At 43.8% G+C, this 18,875-nt stretch overlaps 1 protein-coding gene and 1 long non-coding RNA gene across 4 annotated transcripts in view; one reads left to right on the plus strand and one right to left on the minus strand.

Annotated features, from left to right (window-relative positions):
• LOC107382734 (inactive dipeptidyl peptidase 10) overlaps positions 1-18,875 on the plus strand; it is a 96,998-nt gene that overhangs the window by 7,759 nt on the left and 70,364 nt on the right. The gene's annotated exons all lie outside the window — the stretch shown is intronic.
• On the minus strand, positions 1,818-4,878 carry LOC129167142 (uncharacterized). Its single transcript, XR_008565982.2, has 3 exons — positions 4,054-4,878; positions 3,217-3,373; positions 1,818-2,894 (listed from the first exon to the last, which is right to left on the minus strand). It is a non-coding gene; the product is annotated as an uncharacterized lncRNA (long non-coding RNA).

Here is an 18,875-nt window from a genome sequence, read left to right on the forward strand (position 1 = left end):
AACACAGTGGAGAGCAGAGGAGAAACATCAGTAAATCTGTTCCTGGAACGCTGTTGACTCAAAACTCAGCCAGAAGATGCTGGAATGTTTCACAGCTTCTGACAGCAGGAGGCATCTCTTTGTCTTCTCTGTGTCTGAAAGGCAACAATAGGTCTGGAGCTGGTGCTGAAAGGCTGATGGAGAGAAATCAACCTGGCTCTTGTTCTCAGATAGACGAAGTTATCCGGCTCCCAGTGGTTTGGGAGCTTCCTACACCTTATGGATTTGCTGTGATGGCAACGAGCCTTTATTTGCTGTTTCTTCTTGTGAAGAAGGTTTCATCTGAAGAGATTCTATCTGCTGCTTCTTCGTTTGGCCTAAAGAAGTTTTTGGAGCAAAAGGAAGGAGGAAAACACAGAAGTGTATCTTGTTCTAAGTTCTCCAGGTCCTAACCGCGTCCTAGCGAGGACAATCGGAGACAAGATGGAGAATTAATGTCACAACAAAATAAGTTCAGGTCAGAGGTGAAACATCTGGATCTAGTTTTACTCATATATGCAGGATTTTCTTGTTTCATCTCTTTGTAATCTGAGGATATAAACATGCTCTGCTCTGAACCCAGATGTTTCACAACGCCTCCATCTTGTAGCTCACTTGACTTTCTTTGTCCTGCTGGACCCCCCCCCCCCCCCATCATCTTCATCGAAGACCTCTCCGGCTGACTGTTAGAAACTAGTTGGAGAAAAAACCTTCAGAAATAAAACTAAAACATTTTTATTCAGAGTCTATCCATCCAGCCTGGTTCGTTGGGACAGGCAGTGCAACTGCAGAAAAATTAAATTTAGTCACAAAATGACTTAATCACATCCAATTTCATTCCCTGCTTTGGTCTCCGGATCCTCCCAAAGTCGTCTCCTGTTTTTCCACAAAGAGAATAAACTCAGACAATTCCCAGATTCTGTTATGAGAGGGGTTCTGGGATCTTAGTGGACTTTAGATCAGGACTTTATCTGCAGCAACATCTGGTCTGATGTGGGGAAGGAGATAATCTGGAGGTTTTTCAGGTGGGATTACATGCCCTCTCTGGTCTGGGAACACCTTGGGATCCTCCTGGAGGTCTGAGCTTTCCTCCTGGATCCCACCTCAGAACCTGTTTCTCCCACATGTGGGTGTGGTGAGGAGGCTCTTTAGGTTTCAACTTCAGGAACTTCTTTCACTGGTTCTGGGGTATTAATTAAGAGCAGGGTCACGCTTTCCATCATGGATTAAAATAATCTTTTGCTGCTCATAAAACTCCGACCTGTTGTGGTTTTCCTGCTGTCTGAAGCTGAACCCCCCCAGAAACTAAGGTTGAATCATTAACAAAAGCAACATCATTCAGAAACCGACTAATTAAAGATCCAAAGTGGGTCACGCCAACACATCCCACAAAACCAACTCATTATTTTCATCTGCCGTTAAAATCTGGGCTCTGCAGAATAAAACTGTAATTATGATAATTTATTTCCCTTCATTATTTGGGAAGTGTTGCCCCTCATGGATAGTTGTGTGCAGACAGAATTAGAATGTGAAGAAATGCTGGATAATCCCAGACTAACATCATGTAAATGAGTAATGTTAGTTTATATTTAAAGTAAATCGGAATCTGCGCCTGAGTGGAGGTGAGGCGGTCAGAGGGGATTTTCTGTCAGTGAGACTCGTCTTCAAACGGAGCCTAAAAGACGTTAAAGTTTAAGGATCAGAGGCAGCGTTGCTGTGACGTGGTGATTCCATCCGGGCGGTCCAAGTCCAGGTTCCACCCAGGGTACCGGTTCACGGGTCTCGGTCCGTCTGTCTCATGGCTGCCTGTCTGCATGGACACGCTTAGTTACAGCAGTTCTGGAATCTGGGTCAGGAAATTCTGCCCGGAGCAACAGAATCCTGGACTCTGTGTGTGTGTGTGTGTGTGTGTGTGTACATTTTTTGGTCCTCATTTTTTTAGAAGCATACCAGAAGCTTTCTATCCAGTTTGAGGTATGGTGTGAATTCAGTTTTAGTTAAGGTTAAGAATAGATCAGCGCTGGTTATGGGTTAGGCATGGTGAAATTATAAAAATGAATGGAAGTCAATGGAGGGTCCTCACTATGATAGAAAGATGTGTGTGTGTGTGTGTGTGTTACACCAATTTACCTTTGGGATATGATTAATCTTATAGATTTGATCATAAACAAAGCAGGTGTGTGATCCTAGCAGACACTTACACCTGGTTTGTGTTCGGCAGCGTGGAACCTGCAGAGTTTTGTGTGTCTGACATCGGGTTTGTGGCTGATTGTACAGATCTTAGAGGGACTTTAATCAGATCCTCCTTCAGGAGGGCTCTGCCCCCTGCTGACCAGCTGACTTATCCAGTTTGAGCCAGTTTTATTTTTAGTTTGTTAAACAAATTATTTATTCATCAGGAAAAATAAAAATTATCCGGCTTTTACCAAATTATTGAGAACGGAAACATTAGGTTCTTCTGGGTCCTGAAACGAGATCCAACAGATCCTCCTTCAGCAGATGTGACTCAGGTTCTGTCTGACAGTTTCTCAATCGGTTCTGGACGGGATCTGGTCCACTCTGCTTTAGGTTTGCTGACATTCAGCTGTCTGAAGGTCCCACCACATCATCTCAGCCAGGTTCTGGTTTGGACCCTGACTGAACCTTGATCCTGCTGGGTCTGGATCATGGTTCTGTTTCATGACCTGGTTTGTTCCAGACTTTAGCGGACCTCAGGGTGACCCTGCTGGGAGGTTCATAGCTTTGAATATTGGCAGTGTTCTTAATGGTTTTGTGATTTTATCTGTAGAATGATGAGCTCTGGTTGACCTTTGACCCTTCCCAGATGGAACAGCACCGGCAGCAGCTTCTCCTAAGTGTTAACACCCGCTTGTATACTGCAGAGCAGAAGGACACAGAGGATTTTCTGTTAATACATCATCTGACCAGCTGATTCATGTTTAACTTCACGTTAATAAAGTGTTACATTACACTCAGGTGTCCACTTGGGGGCACCACCACTTCTATTTGATTGTAAACAAGTAATTTTTCAGGGGAAAGGCTTCCTTTATATTTGATCATATTTTTGTTTGTGTTGCTTAAAGAGAGAAGCTGCTTTCCGCCTGAGCTTCATCTCACAGCACAAACAAATAATTAAAAGACTTCATCTCCCGTAAACCACTCAATCGGTTTCTGGATGCCTGCTAGTTATGATCTCACCTAATAAGATACGGCAGATTGCTTCTCATCCGAGCCGTTCTCAGATGAAATCGTCTGAACAAAGCAGCAGTAGAACGGAGGTGCTTCTCCTCCGCTGGTTAATAGTAACTGTCAGCCCGTGACAGTTGTTTTAGAGCGCAGCTGTTGTTTTCTGCCTCTGAAAAATGAAAAATGTGATTTGCTTCCATAGTAACTCAGAAACAGGATGAGCCGTAGTTCCTGTGAAACATAGGAAATAATAAAAAGTTACTGGGGAACAAACTGTAATGAGGAGGAAAATCTTCTGGAAGGGAACCAGAAATAAAATAAATATTCTCCTGATTTACTGAATTAGTTCAACAAGGAAACTTTAAAGCCCCAGTGTGTGATATTTTTACCAGTTTACTGTCAAATCCTGTGTTTCCAGTTCACAAACTTGTCCTTTTTCACTAATATTTCTCACCAACATCAATATTCCTCTCAATTTGAAATAATACATTTCAAATACATAAACTGTGGTCGACTCTCCATGGTCATCCATCTTAAAATACAGTAGCTGTTGAGGGACATACGAGCTCCACGTTACCCGTTTGGACTGTGGCTGTAACCAGAAAGAACCAGCAGAGGGCAGCAGTGCGCCCTGGAAGCATGAAGTCTGCTAATTTAACTAAGAAATAGAAAAGAATAGCTACACTGTTGCTGTACTTGTTAGTTTGAATAACAAACAATTAAATCAAAAGACACAAATTTTGTCAGTTTGTCATCATGTCCAACACAAGGAAGCTGCATACGTTCAGACCCCGCCCGATATTATCGGGACGCCAGCCTCCGATTAGTGTCTCTGACTCCCAACCTCACCTCAAGATGTTCATCCGTCTTTTCCTAGTGCCAGAACTCCCGATCCAGTCCCAACGTGTCCTTTCCAAAGTACTTCTACTCAAGTCTCCTCTCTTCCTGCAGGCTGCTGTCTCCCAACACGCTCGTCCGCTAGCCAGTGGCTAGATAGCGTTGTTTACTTTATCTCCACAACACTTTACTAACAGCGATGTAGTTCTCCACGGGTTACTGAGACTCTCCGACTCAGAGGGCTTCTTCTCAAACGTTACCTTTAGACTTGGGTCTCCTTTTGCTGGTAATCCGTGGGAGTTTACACACATCATACACAGTGTTACAAGCTCTAACCAGCGAAAACGCCGGAGCTAAATAATTAAAACAAATCTCGACGGCTAACTTACTGCTATAAATACCAAAAGTAAAACGGAGCTCTAAAGCTGAAAATACAAAACAGAAATCCAAACTTTAAAAGCAGACAAATGGAAAACGTAAACAGCTATTATACAAAAGGTTTTAACTAAAAGAACTATTTATCTTCATCACCGAGTATATCAAAGTTCTTATCCAAATACGAAACTGGTTGCTACAAGGATCCAAGGACCGAGGAGAGAAGGACAGTGTGTGAATGTGTGGTTCTTTCCTAGAGAACTGACAGCTGCTGTCTCTTAAGCCATCAGTTCTCATCAGCTGATGGCTTGCAGCTGGGGTGCTGAACACAGGCTGCTGAACACAGGCTGAGGTGGAAAGTGTTGTGGTGTGAAATTTAAGATTTAAATTAATATCAAAGTTTATTTATTAAACAGAAGATTCAGTAAGATTCTTTTCATTCGATAAACTGGAAATGCAACCCTTTTCTGTGCTTCATTTCAATAATGAGTCAAGTTTAAAAAATGAAGAAATTTATTTACTAACAATTTTAAACTAAAGATTTGAAGCAACAATTATAAAAATGAGAATTCATGGATGGCAATTTTAATAACAATCCTTAACAGCTTTGATATTACTTGTTTAAAAGCAAACCCGTGTTGGATGGAGCTAAAATTGACAATGATGAGTTTTGAATGCGTGAATGCATTTCTCAGAAGGTTTCTTTCAGAGGGAATGAAAGGTGTTCTGGATGAAATGATAATTGAGTTATTTTTAGAGAAAACAGCATCAAACGTCATCTTTCGTGTTCTACCTCACCCAAACAGGACCCCCTTTGTGGATCCGGACGTCAGTAGGATGGGTTCATCCAAGCTGACACTTTGGGTGGCAGAATAGACGCAAGTGTCAGATCGTCCGGTCCAGAGATGTCCTGGGGACACGGCTGTATGAAGCGTTTGGCAGATGCACGTTTCGTCTTTTAACTTAACTTCAGAAATCAAATGACTCTGGGAGAGTCGTGTGTTAGCTGGTTTACGGTTCGTTTGTTCTTTAGCCATTCTTGTCGGCGTGACAGAATAGCTTGCAGAGGGTCAAGGAGACGGCCGCTCTCCTTTCCTCGTGGTGTTGGTTGAAGAACTGGACGTGAAATCTGTAACGGTTAGTTTTTACCAAACTCTCTCAGAACCCCTCCCCCTCTCTCCGGAAGAAAGCTTGGTCATGCGTCAAAAAACATGTGCTGCAGTTATTGTTATCTGAACTCTGTGTTGGATGACAGGGTGAAGGTCTTCTTTGCTGAACACATCTTTATAAACATTATAATAATTATCATTATAATACCCAAAGCATAATAATCCATTTGATGTAATTAAAATACCTTTATATCTGAACCAAGTGATCATGTATTAATGATTATTTAAACAGCAATAAAATCATAAGTTTATTAATTATTATTTAATTATTATCATGGTGGCTTGAAGTGTCCTTCTTCTGGGACTGAACAGCAGATGATGTTATGATCTTGGCTAGACATCGTGGCTCCTTGGGTTTAATCTGTGGATTCAAAGTACTGTTTGACTCCAGCTTGACCCAGCTGGGCAAATGTGACCTTTGGCACAAATCAGAGAACCTTCATGCCGTTACAAAAGTAAGCCTGACTGGAGACCTGTCCAAGGTCCTTAACACAAACGGGGACAGAGCTGGGCCTTTTAGGGAGCACGAGTCCAGCATCCGTAACACACAGCGTCTCCCTGGCTCCATGGCTAACTAGTAGCTCGGTAGCTCGTGACACAGACCTCCACCACGCCAGCTGTGAGCCACGATTAGCTGGGGGATAAGTCAGCATTGTTTAGTTGATGTCCAGCATGTCCCCAACTCACCAACACTCCTTCATCAGCCGTGGCTAACAAGCAGCCAGTGATCGCTCCACATCCATATAAGCTGGTAGCAACAGCCAGTTTGTTTACAGTGAGCGGTGCGCTCCGTGATCCACGTGAAATGGGTGTTGTGGGGAATTATGTTCCCCTGAAATATTCTGTTTCCCTTGGACAGTCATGAGCAAATATTTCCAAATTCACAGAACGTCTTGTCCATCATGAGGACTAAACTACCTCAAATAAAAGATGTTAAACTGATGAGATTACATCCTTTTACATAACTTTCTAAATGATAAATAAGCTTGCTGCAAAAGAGTGATCAAGAATGTTTTTACTGTCTTTTTATTGTTTTTAGGAGGAAATATAGATAAAACTCACAAGCACAACATTATTACATTACATTACATCATTTTACTGTTAAAGTTGATCACACATGTTGTGAAAATAGCCAGAAGTGCAATCTCCCGACACGAGGGGACAGAATATTTCGGGGAACACAATTTCCCACAACACATGACCTCCCAGCTGACATCATCCCTCCCCCGTGTGTGAATCGTGACCGCTTCAAGATCTAACAGAACTAGCTTGCTTCCTTCAGGACTGGTAGGTTGATAAACAGTTATAATTATAAATGCTTCAAAGTGGTCGAGTAGCTAGTTTTAAGCTTTGTGTGGGTTAGGCTCGTCAACATATACAGTATACTGGACAATGCGTGTCCATAGTCTCAAATAATAAGTTTTTAAGCCAAATTGGGAGGTGGCCACCACCGCCATTTTGACCGTGTCACAGGTTCCGTCAAGCCCAGACAAGTCCAAAAAAGGGAAGAGAGGTGGAGCTGAGGGTGGGGCTGTAAGGCTGGGATCGACTGACGACACAGGTGAAATTGGTATTTTTAACATGGGAGTCAATGAGGATTTGCTCGCTTCTGACACCAGCCCCCAGTGGATGAGGGTGGAACTGCAGTTTTTGTCACTTCCGTGTTGGCTTCAATTTCACACCAGTATTACGGGGGCTTGGTTAGGCTACACAGGTTGGAAATCCATTATACAGTCAAACTCATGAGTGAGCCACCGTAGCAGCAATACTTTCTCTGAACTGCACGGCGCTAAAGAGTCACATTTTTTCATCATGATTTCAATGGATTTCACACACGAGGCCCTTAACAGCTGAATCATCGTTGAATTACAGTCATGACTTCATAATTTCATCCTGTTTCATTTAATGATTTTTAAATTAAATATTTACTCAAGATTTGTTGATGTTTTTACTTTGACTTGATTTCATTTAATTTAATTTTTTTCAGGTTTTTTTGGTTGTTTTCTATGAAATGAGTAGACAATCATTTTAATAAGAGTTTTTTCTGTTTTGTAATATTGTAACGTGATTGAAGTGGTTACTTTTACTGAATGATCAATAAAATGTGGTATTCTGTATAAATATGAATTATTAACCTTTTTGGTCTTTGAAGATTTGATTTAATATCACCTTAGGCCAGAGAAACACACACTTCATAATAATTCAGACAGAGTCAAGAATATAGTTTAAAAAAAGAAATTTAATTCTATATATATAAACTAATGGTGACACAGAACACATTATGATGAATGATGGTTGGACGAGATAAATGAATGAAATGATGGATGTAAGCTTAGATGTTTTGTAGTAAAACCTTATTAAGTGTCTGGGAGATCTTGTGATGTCTGGGTTATAAAAACAGTCTGACTGTCTGGTTTAACAAGCTATCAGTTATTCATGAAACCATCCAACGCCAGTGTGCAGATCTACAAACCCTTTGTGTTGAAGGTTCTCGTGCCATCCAGGGGGTCAAGAGGTCGGTATGGACAACCTGCCTGTGGCATGGACCTCGGGGTATTGGAGCCCGTGGTTCTGCTCGGAGTACAACCCGTCTGCTCTGAGATGCCTTTCAGGCGACGGCAGGAAGCTGGAAGGCATCTATTTTTCATCTGATGAAGTTTGCAAAGGCTTTGACCTTGGGGTCAAAAGAGAGGATGGTTCCGAGTGCTTTGCTTACCACGTTGGCCAAACCGGGAAGTTGGCTTAGAACTGGTTAGTTCAGGAAATGAACTCAGTTTTATAAACTGTTTACAACTTCAGACTAATCAGAATTTGACTCGTTTAAATACCTCAGACAGTTAGTGCTTGCTTAGTATGAGGATTGCATCAAGTCACTCACACTAGTCACCCTAACCCTACTTCTGGTCATTTAGATGAAATACTTGGCATTTTGGTACGTTCATCGACATACATATGTGGACAATGGGTTTCCATAGACTCCAATAATAATTTTTTGTACTAAAATGGGAGGTGGCCACCACCGCCATTTTCACCGTGTCACATGTTCCGTCAAGCCCAGACAATTCCATAAAAGGGAAGAGAGGTGGAGCTGAGGGTGTGGCTGTAAGGCTGGGGTCAACTGACGACACCCGGTCGAACTAGCTACAAGCTAACCTGAAGCTAACCCAAAGCTAATGCGGAGGTGGGAGCTAAGCTAACGGAGGTAGCCACCTAGCTACAACCGGAGTTAACTGTGCACAACACCAGAGCTTCTGAGTCAGAGATACGCCGGGCTGAGCGCTGGGTAAAACCGGGTGGAACACAGAGGTCTCCGAGAGCTCCACAAGCTGGCAGCCGCACAGCAGACAAGCGCCGCGGCGATCTGAGATGCGCAGAGCTGCCGCTGGGGAGAACCGGGCGGAAAGGTTTCCATCCCAGAGCTCCACAAGCCGTCAGCCTGCGCATCAGACAGAGATGCGCCGAGCTGCTGGGAGAACCAGCCGTCAGCCCGCGCAGCACACAGAAGCCGCAATCAGACAGAGCTGCCGGGGAGGGGAGAACCAGGTGGAAAACATCGGTCTCCCGAGAGCTCCACAAGCCGATAGTGGGAACCCAGCTCCACCAACATGTTATGTTTCAACCTATTTTCTAAAGTGCAGCATTATGTTAAATGCACTGGGTTTTACCCTATTACATTTAAATTTCATGGTTAAACAGTACATGTTAAAATCTAAGCTCAGCTCGGCAGTGACCTAAAATACATAAATATAATTGTACTTACCGAAAAAAATGAAGTGGAGACTCCTTGGACGCTCTATTAGTGCAATTAATGCCATAGCAAGTCATTTTGTCCAACAATTGCACAAAAAATATCCAAAAAAGAATACACACACACAAGGGCGTCAGTTTGTTGTCAGAATTGCTGGGGACAATAGCCATACACTTGAGTGGGGTTTAAAAATTGCTGGGGACAATAAAGTAGGCTAGCACAGGGGTCGGCAATCCGCGGCTCTGAAGCCGCATGCGGCTCTTCCATCCATCTGATGCGGCTCTCTGTGCTTGTAAAATAATGAATGGATATTTAAATAAAATGCTTTATATTTCACTGCATTAATTTTCCATCTGTATGCCAATTCTAAATGTAAAGATTGTCTGCGTAAACCTGAATAGTTCCAACCCGGTCTTACTGTGAGACCGGGTTGACGGGTCACGCTTGTGCGTAATCATATAGGCACTTTATGAGCTGAAGACAATGTGAGATTCTGGGCTTCTCCTCAGACGGCTCCTTGATGTGTCGCCACATTGGAGACAGGAACAAGCACTGTTCAGCCAAAGTTTCATAATCAGGGAACATTTTCTAAGTGACAAGTCTCTGAGAGACAGGGTTTGGAAAACACTCGCTTCAGTGGGAGGAACCTTCCCACATGCGCTCTGGTTCTCTGGGTGGCTCTGGGGTTAATCAAGTTTAATTGTTTCTCTTTGCAACAATCTTCACAGGAAGGCAAAACAGTTAAACGGCAGGTTACATATATTTCCATTTGACTGTTTATTTTGACAGATGAACTCAAGGATGTTGCTTGGTTTGAAAGAATTACCCCGATGCACACTGATGCACATGGATGAGCTGACATTTTAATCGTTAACGCACATTGCGGAGGTAAAATATTCCCATCAGAACATCAGAGCTTTATACTGGACACTGTGTTCAGCGCGGCTCGGAGCGCCCACGGTGGACAGTGAGCTGAAGATCTGGGGTTCGCAGCGCAGTGCAGAACCACGGCGCATGCGATAAGATTTCCTCCCACTGAAACAGTCTGGAAACCTTGTCTCTCTGAGGGATGTGTCACTTGGAAAAATGTTCTTTTATGAAATTATGAAACTTTGGCTGAACAGCGCTTGTTCCCGTCTCTAATATGGAGACAGAATGACGCGTAGAGACATTTGATCACGCACAAAGTTTATGTGGAGCAGAAGCGGTCAGGCCACGGCAGGTGAAATGTTCCTAGCCTACATGAAGTGAAACTGTTTAATTGTAACATTATTGTGTTACTGGACACGCTGGTCTGGTTGGTTAGACCAGTGTTTGAAGTGGAAAACACACACACACACACACACACACACACACACACACACACACACACACATTAAAATAATGCTGATAGCGTGGACTAGAAGACAGGTGATGGTTTACGTATTTAAATGATGATCAGGCTGCTGTAAAATGTAATCTTCATCCACATCCAGACAGAATTATCCTCTATTCTTTCTCTATTTGCTCTGCTCTTGTCTGAGCTGATCAGCTGATGGTGCGCGCGGCGCGCCTAACTAGCGGCTGATGCACATTTTACGCATTTGGAGAGGTGGGCTGGATGCTTTGCTTCTACTGGAAGATGGTCCACTTAACGCACGGGTGTAGACTACATATTAATGTCAAATGAATGAAAATTAAATTGTGAGTTTTTACTTCATATTTTATAAATAAAAAGGATGGGGGAAACCATTTATGACATCTTTTTAAACTAAATTTTCTAGCGTGACCTGCCTGCTTCACTTAAGTCACTGCTTATTAAGGTCCGTCCAAAATTACCGTGGGAAACGGGTAATAATGGCTCTTTGATGGGAACAGGTTGCCGACCCCTGGTATAAGATCTGAGCTGGTAAAACAAAAATCCTCATCAGCAGGCGTTTTTGAAAGTGGGGGGGACACAGCTGCCAATCACAAATTTTGCCGGGGACATGTCCCCGGCGTCCCCGGTTAAAATGACGCATATGCACACACACAGAGACTCAAAATCCCGGACCAGTTTCCAAGCCAGATCGAGGCTCTACTGAGGCCTTTCCACGGAGCAAGCTCTGTGGTCACGTGGGTCTGATGCTCATTAATTATACAGAATTTTAGGCTTTTAATATACTTAAACAGAAGAGTGAGAAAAAACATTCATCCCCCTCAGAGTTGTCATGAGTGTAAACTAGATCATTTAAACCAAAAACATGTTCTGGTACCAGGCTGTAAACATGTTTATTTCTGCTGTGAAATTGGTATTTTTAACATGGGAGTCAATGAGGATTTGCTCGCTTCTGACACCAGCCCCCAGCGGATGAGGGTGGAACTGCAATTTATGGTATTTCCGGGTTGGCCTCAATTTCTGAGCCGCATTGTGGGGGCTTGGGTACGTTGCAATGTTCATTTTTATTTTTAAAAGCAGTTTAAAAACACATTTGTCAGACAGAATTGGGATTTGTGTTATTTTATATTTTGATGATTCATGCATTGGTAGCAGAGGAGTGAAGTGCCCAACCTCTAACTGGAGGGTTGCCGGTTCGCTTCCTGTGCAGTCTGTTGCAGCTGTGTCCTTGGGCAAGACACTTCCCTACCTGCTGGTGGTGGCCGATGCATCCCAGGGCAGCTGTGGCTACGATGTAGCTCATCACCATCAGTGTGTGAATCACTGGTTGTGTTGTAAAGTGCCTTGGGGGGTTCTAGAACATACGCGCTATTGCGTGAGCCACATCACAGCTGAGCTTTGGGCCCAGTCCCATTTCTCACACTTCCACCCTTTCCCTCTTCAATTGTATGTTCTTGTCCTAGGGCACAAGTTGACCACGCCCCTTTTGCACTCGATCCGCACTTCGCCCGAGTCCACATTGATACCGTTTTGGGTGAAGAGAACTTCCCACAATCCATTGCTGTGTGTGAATTTTGAGAAGAAGTGCCCTTTCTGAAATGATGTATCTGTATTATTGTGTAAAATATGATTCCGATCACGTTTTCCTGTTGGAAGATGCGTCACACGTCTGTTGAGAAGTACTAGCTGATAACAGTGCTGGTGTGTGTTCTTGGACACGACGTGCAGGAATTTAATCTCACACACACCTTAGCATAAGGAGTATGGATCAGGTGTGTCCTCCGTTAGCAGCAGCTGCCGTGTTCTTCATTATCCACGGTCTTGTCCTCTTTGCTCCTCGTTTGAGGTCTCCTGACCTTCTCAGTTGTTCCAGATCTGCCTCTGATTCCTCTCTGGGTAACAGATGCCCATCTCTCACCCCAGGCCAGAATTAACTCCACATTTTAATCTTAATCTGCTGCCTCTGGTTCTCGTTGCATGAGGGATGAAGCAGAATGTGAGCGATGGAGGAGGAGCTGAGATGCAGAAGATCCAGCTTTGGAGACCAGAACAGGGTCAAGGAATTAATCCCCAGGAGGAAAAGTGTCATCTGTTCTCAGGGATTAGGTTCTGTAGTTTCTCCTTTTCCTCCAAACATCTGAAGCTCATCATTCTTCTTCAGACGTTCCCCTAAATCAAAACAACCGCTGACTTCCTAAACACCTGGAACATGCAGGACCAGAGACGGAGAACACTCGTCTAAACAGCACCAGCATCTCTGAGCTGTGGGCTGTGCTGGTTCTGACCCAAGCAAAAACATTTTGCACACCTCTTCACGAACTTCTGAACCACACCTGGGCCTGACGTCCGCCTTTAGTAACTCCGTTTTATTTCTGCTAGTTTCGAGTGAAACGTTCCTTCGTTTGAGTTAGTTCGTCGGAATAACGATAATAAATAAATCAGGATTATTGCAGACAGATCCAACACTTCCTGGTGTTTACTGACCTGAGCAGGTAAGGAGGAGCTGCTCTGACACCTTCAGGGGTCTTCTCTTTGTTAAAAGGAAGCTTTTATCGTTTGCCATGAGGTGTTTTTGTGTTTTTCAGGAGAAACTTCACAATCATCTAAGCATTAGTATTCTCTGCTTGGTGAATAAACCCCTGAGGCAGAAGTTTAGACGGTTTGCCTCCTGGCAGCTTCTCCTACAGCAGACTTTCATCAGACTTTTCATCTTAAATGAAGAATTTCCTCCAGTTACAGAGACAGCTTCTGTCCAGAATCAGATGTTTCCTGGACATTTGTTGTGGAGAAGACCTTTGAGGAGTCATTTGTGGAGCGTCACATGAAAGCGTTGCTGCTGTCTGTTTGTGTTTTCATTCATCAGCTGATTATGAGGAAGTCAATCCCAGAATCCTCTCTGTGCGTCTGATCATGGAAATCAGTTTTATTTCTTTTTATTCTAATAAAACTCTTTTTGTACCGTGTGACCAAAAAGCTCAACTGCTCCATCGTCTGGTTCCGAAACCCTTTGATCTAGTTTCAGGACCAACTTCCCGCTCCACATTTTAGACACATCTGATGATGAGTGAAGGCACGAAGCCGAGCTTTTCAGGAATATTTCTAACATCTGGATGCAGAAGCAGGAAAAGTGTCATAAACGTGTTTGAATGTTTAAATCTGGTAATCAAACAAACGCACGCTGTCTGCATAGTGAACCTAGACCTCTTCTCAGGTTGTATATGAACATTCTGCAGGACCATCTCTTTACTCTCAACTCCTCTCCTGCAGCTTCACTCACCGTTTGACTGACAAACCTTTCAGCTGCATGGCTCATATGATAAATGTAAGTATTCTCAGCTGAAATAGGCAAACTGTCATGAAATTTATGCAGCTGTCACACCCCGAGGCGCGTCTTATGAATCAAATAGTCAAACCTGCTGCAGCAGCAGCTCCGGCTGATCTGGGTCACTGTGATAAAAAGTCGGGTTGCTACCAGCAGGAGGCAGTGTCACACAGCAAAAGCAGGAAGTTAGTAGAGTCGGTGCAGATCAGCTATTTGGGGTTTAAAGTTTCTGCCAAAGATGAGAATAAATCTGCATTCTGATTTCTGACTTCCTGCTGTGTCCGTGAGCCGATGCGGAAAAAGTCTCATCTCCGCAACAATAAAAACACGGATGAATAAACAAAACCGCAGATTAAATCTGCTGTTCCTGTAACTGCAGGCCTTTTCTTTCCTTTGAGATTTTAGCTTTTTGTTCTGAGAGAAAAACAAAAGAATCAGAAGAGCGAGGGAGGTTTCAGAACAAGATGCTTTCAACCCTGAAGCATCTCCTTCCAACAATAAGATGCAAACTGCTTGTCAGAAGAATACATTTGTGCTCTTGGGCCTGGATTGCCCCCTCGACTTCCTGGTCTGGCTTATCTGTTGCTAGAGAGCTTAAATCTATTGGTGGAGATATCAAAGGCTGCATTCAGGAGATAGCCTATCTATAAATACATCCAGTGCCCGCTGCCTCCTTCCACAGGGGCGTCATCACACCAGCTTCATGCATATCATATTACTGCAACATCTGATCGGAATACCAATCTGTTGGGATGAGACGGAGCGCACGTGGGATGGAGGAGGAGAGTCTCTTTGTTTCCTTTGTCTGGTTGTAGGAGTCTACCAGTTACTCCTAACCAGGAATTACAGGAGCATCCGTCTAGTCCCTCCTTTCTGAAGTCAAACCCTGAGCAGACAGGAAACAAATCCTGGCGGAGCTGACTCGGAACGCTGCTTTGGTTCATGCTAATAGTCTTTTTCTGTGACAATTAAAAATCCGGAATAATTTAACAGTGATTAACCTAGTCCTCCGCTTTTCAATGAAAAACATGGATGCCTTTATTATGATGTCACTGACAACAGAGCTGTTAGAGGTTGCTGGTTGAACTCCCAGCTGGGACCGTTTCATGTAAGTTTTCTCAAAAATATGCAGGTTTGCACGTTAGCTTCATTGGCCCTCGTTTGCCGCAGCGTGTCCCAGAGGTGGACATCCGTGAACATCAAAGAGGGCCTGATTACGTTAAAGTTTCAAAGTCCCCCTAGTGGCCGGCTGCTGCATAAACCAGAAGCAACGTTTCCTGCATGATTGTGGATCTTCTGGTGTGTGTGATGTAATGGATGCATGGACTCTGGTCCTGATCAGTCTGGATCTTATCCAAAACACCAATCAGATGGGATGATGAAGATACAGAGATGAGTTTCTGTGATGAAAGTGACGTTCAGAGCAGTCGAGTCTCGTGGGTTAGATTCGTTTGAAACTGAAGGCTGACCTGATGCTTAATAAATTATTAAAATATTCTCTAATCATATAAATCAGCCTCAATACCAAAGCCAGCTGTCTCTATTGTCAGCCTTTCTGGGTAAACCCTACATGATTGTGTCCATCTTGCATACGAGGCCCGTCAGCTGCTGGCCATAACTGAATCCCGGCTGGAAAAGGCCCATTTAACGGCTCGGTCTGTAACCTTATCAAGAATCAAACAGGTGAAGAAAGCTGAAAGGCACCACCACAGCTTTCCTCATATCTATGGAAATATGTTTTCTGTGGTCAAGGTTTCAGCGTAACACACACTTCCTGAGAGCACACACACACACACACACACACACACACACACTCACACACACACGCACACACACACACACGCACACACACACACACACACACACACACACACACACACACACACACACACACCCGCACACACACACACGCACACACACATTTAATGACGTGTTTGTAACCTAACACCAACATGGTGCTGGTTTGAGGCTCTAGTGCTGCTTCCTACACATGCAGTTACTCTGACAGCGGGGGTCTTCTACACAAACCTCCACACTGAATCTGAAACTCGTTCTTACTGCAGAGCAGTTTTATGGCTTTGAAGCAGTTCTGAATATTTGTTTCTGTTGTTTACAGACAGAAGATAGAAGTCGACTGTGCAGCAGATGAAAGCATATTAGTTTGTTTTACGGGAAATAATTGGAAAGAAATAACAGCAAACAGCCCTTTTTACTTTTACTCTTTTATTGTTGGCTGTAGGAGTGAGAAAAGCACCGAGTCCAGGCAGCAGAATCCCGAAAGCTCTCTTAGGCTGCAGCTATCGGAACATTCTAGGTTCGGCTCCTGGCTGGCTCGCCAAATATGTAGAGAAGGTAATTATGTATGTATTTGGGTGCTTTTAAAGCTTAATATACTACTCTATACTTTGACCATTGTGATGTGAATTTCTATATAAATATGGAAGTCCAGTCTGATTGGTCTTTAATGTTTAACCAGAAGATTTTGAATTCTTTGTTTATTCAGGGATTGTAGAACACTTCCTATTGATTCAAGAAGAGAGTCAGGTTTATTAAAAGTAAGAATTTATTTTCCAAACTACTAAAAACATGACAAGTTAACTAATATTTACTGTGATGGATGGATCTAGGTCAATGGAATATGATGTATGGTGACTATATGTGAATGTGAGGTTATCAGAACATTCGTGTCTAGAAGAACTGAGTTCTGGGTGTCAAAAGGGAAGAATTTGGTTTGCGTTAACTAGGAAGTTGATTCTTATCAAAAAGGCATCAGACACAATCTGTGTGTCTACCTCAGCCTTGTTTTGGAGACCCTCTTCGTGGATCCGAAGGTCAGGGAGGTCGGATGACCTCTGGGCACCAAGGTTTGTAGAATAACCCGCAGCACCGACTCTCCAGTCCAGAGATGTTTCCGGGTCACAACAGATAAATGGAACCATTTGCGTCTAGAAGGACTCAGGGAGTCGGAACAGTATCAGCTTTGTTCTTCAGGAACCATTTGCTGTGTCAGCGGTAGGCAGCTTTTGGCAGGGTTTTGGCAGCTTGTCAAAAATGCTCTGGGTTAAAGAGGTTTCACTCCAGACGGCCGTTCCGTAGCTTTTCTCTAGAACTGAGTTACTGTCTCGTGAGCTCTGTTTTAATATTCTCATTTTATGAATTCTTGTCCAATCGGAACGTGCCATGTTAAGGGATATTACCATGAACCTTGGAACATCACGCCTTCTTTGAGATATCGGATGCTCTGATTTTGAGTAAGGAAATATCTATGTGCCATGAGTTTAACTTAACTTTAATTTATCTCTCTAGTGAACCTTGTCTCTGAGTGTAGGTGATGATTGCCTTGTCATATCAAACATTATTACCGTAAATCCTCTAATACAGGCCGGTATTCAATTACAAGCCGGGCCTCCAATTTTGGCCGGTGTCAGAGTCAGCGGAGGTAAATAATGGCCGGTCTCTTATTGTGGCCGGATGGAATTAACAAGCAAGTACGAGCGTCCCAGCGGTGGTCCCCAAATCAACCAGCAGAAGGCAGTAGGTGTTCACGCAGACCTTTATTAGGCTTTTTCTTCAACACTTTGTAACGCTACAGACACGATCCTCTATCACGCTCCTACCACACAGAGTCATGGTGTCAGTTAACCATGCTAATTCAACCCGCTCCACAGAACACACATCACCTTCCCTGTGGCTTACATAACACTCACACAACACGCAAATCAGCACATAGGAACTAGCAGAACGATAGAAAACACATATAACACAATACCCAGAATGCACCTGGCTTACAACCCCAGCCAGGTCATTACACTATCAAGTTCAAAGAGAACGTGCTGATTATGCTGCAGAACACTCTGGAGAGCAGCAGTAGGGGTTGTATGAACTACAGTAATCCCTCGTTTATCGCGGTAGATGCGTTCCAGACCTGGCCGCGATAGGTGAAAATCCGCGAAGTAGGGACTCCCAGCATGCCCCTCGCGGGGATTCCCTCCACGTCGCACCTACGTCACAAACCGCGGCTATAAACGGAAGTCGCCTTTCCAGCTCACCACTCAGTCATCGTTTCTTCAGATTCACGATCAGAGTTTCCAACCTACCGATCAATCCAACGAACTATCAGCTCATAGTAAGTTATCTTACTTACTTCTGGAAAGCCCGGCATTTCCGTGTCACTTCGTTGACGCTCGAACGCTCGGGGGTTTCCTAGAGCAGCCGGCGTTTCACCGACGCTATCACTTCCGCGTCTGTGAAACCACGCTCCCTATTGAATTATCGTATGATCACATTCTCTGTGATCAGCAACGCGCTGTGCCAGACCGTAGGTACTGACACGCGATCGTTCATGTCAGTTCATTTCCTTTAATGTTTTCTGTCTTTTATTTGCGCCTGATGCGTTTCGCTGCTGTGGAGCGGGGCGCTGCGGGCATCACCTTGTCCTCCGATGCACTGATCACTGATACGGCCGCCAAACAGCAAGCGCTCCGCTGTTTTTGCGGTCGGTAGATCTATTAGAACTGCAGTTCAAAGGTAACTCATGAGGTGAATATATATGAACCCAGGTAGCAGTTTCTCTTTAGGATTGAGAGGAGATGCAGGAAGATAATAAACAGACAGGACAGAAAAATAGTCAAATAAAAACAAGTTAGTTTTTGTACCTGGTGTTGCAACAAACAGACACCATTGAAGGTCATCAGAAGTGAGGAACAGAAAATGAAATAATTATTTTAATGTTTAGAGCAGCAGGAACTCCGAGAGGCTGCAGGCGCATCCGTGAGTTTGCGGCTGCTGCGCAGGGGGAGGGGGGAGATGGCCGAAGCAGAAACTACCGTTGTTAAAAGAAATGTGTTTAACTTTGAAAATGTG

This window comes from Nothobranchius furzeri, chromosome 7 (assembly GCF_043380555.1).
Source record: "Nothobranchius furzeri strain GRZ-AD chromosome 7, NfurGRZ-RIMD1, whole genome shotgun sequence".
NCBI lineage: Eukaryota > Metazoa > Chordata > Actinopteri > Cyprinodontiformes > Nothobranchiidae > Nothobranchius > Nothobranchius furzeri.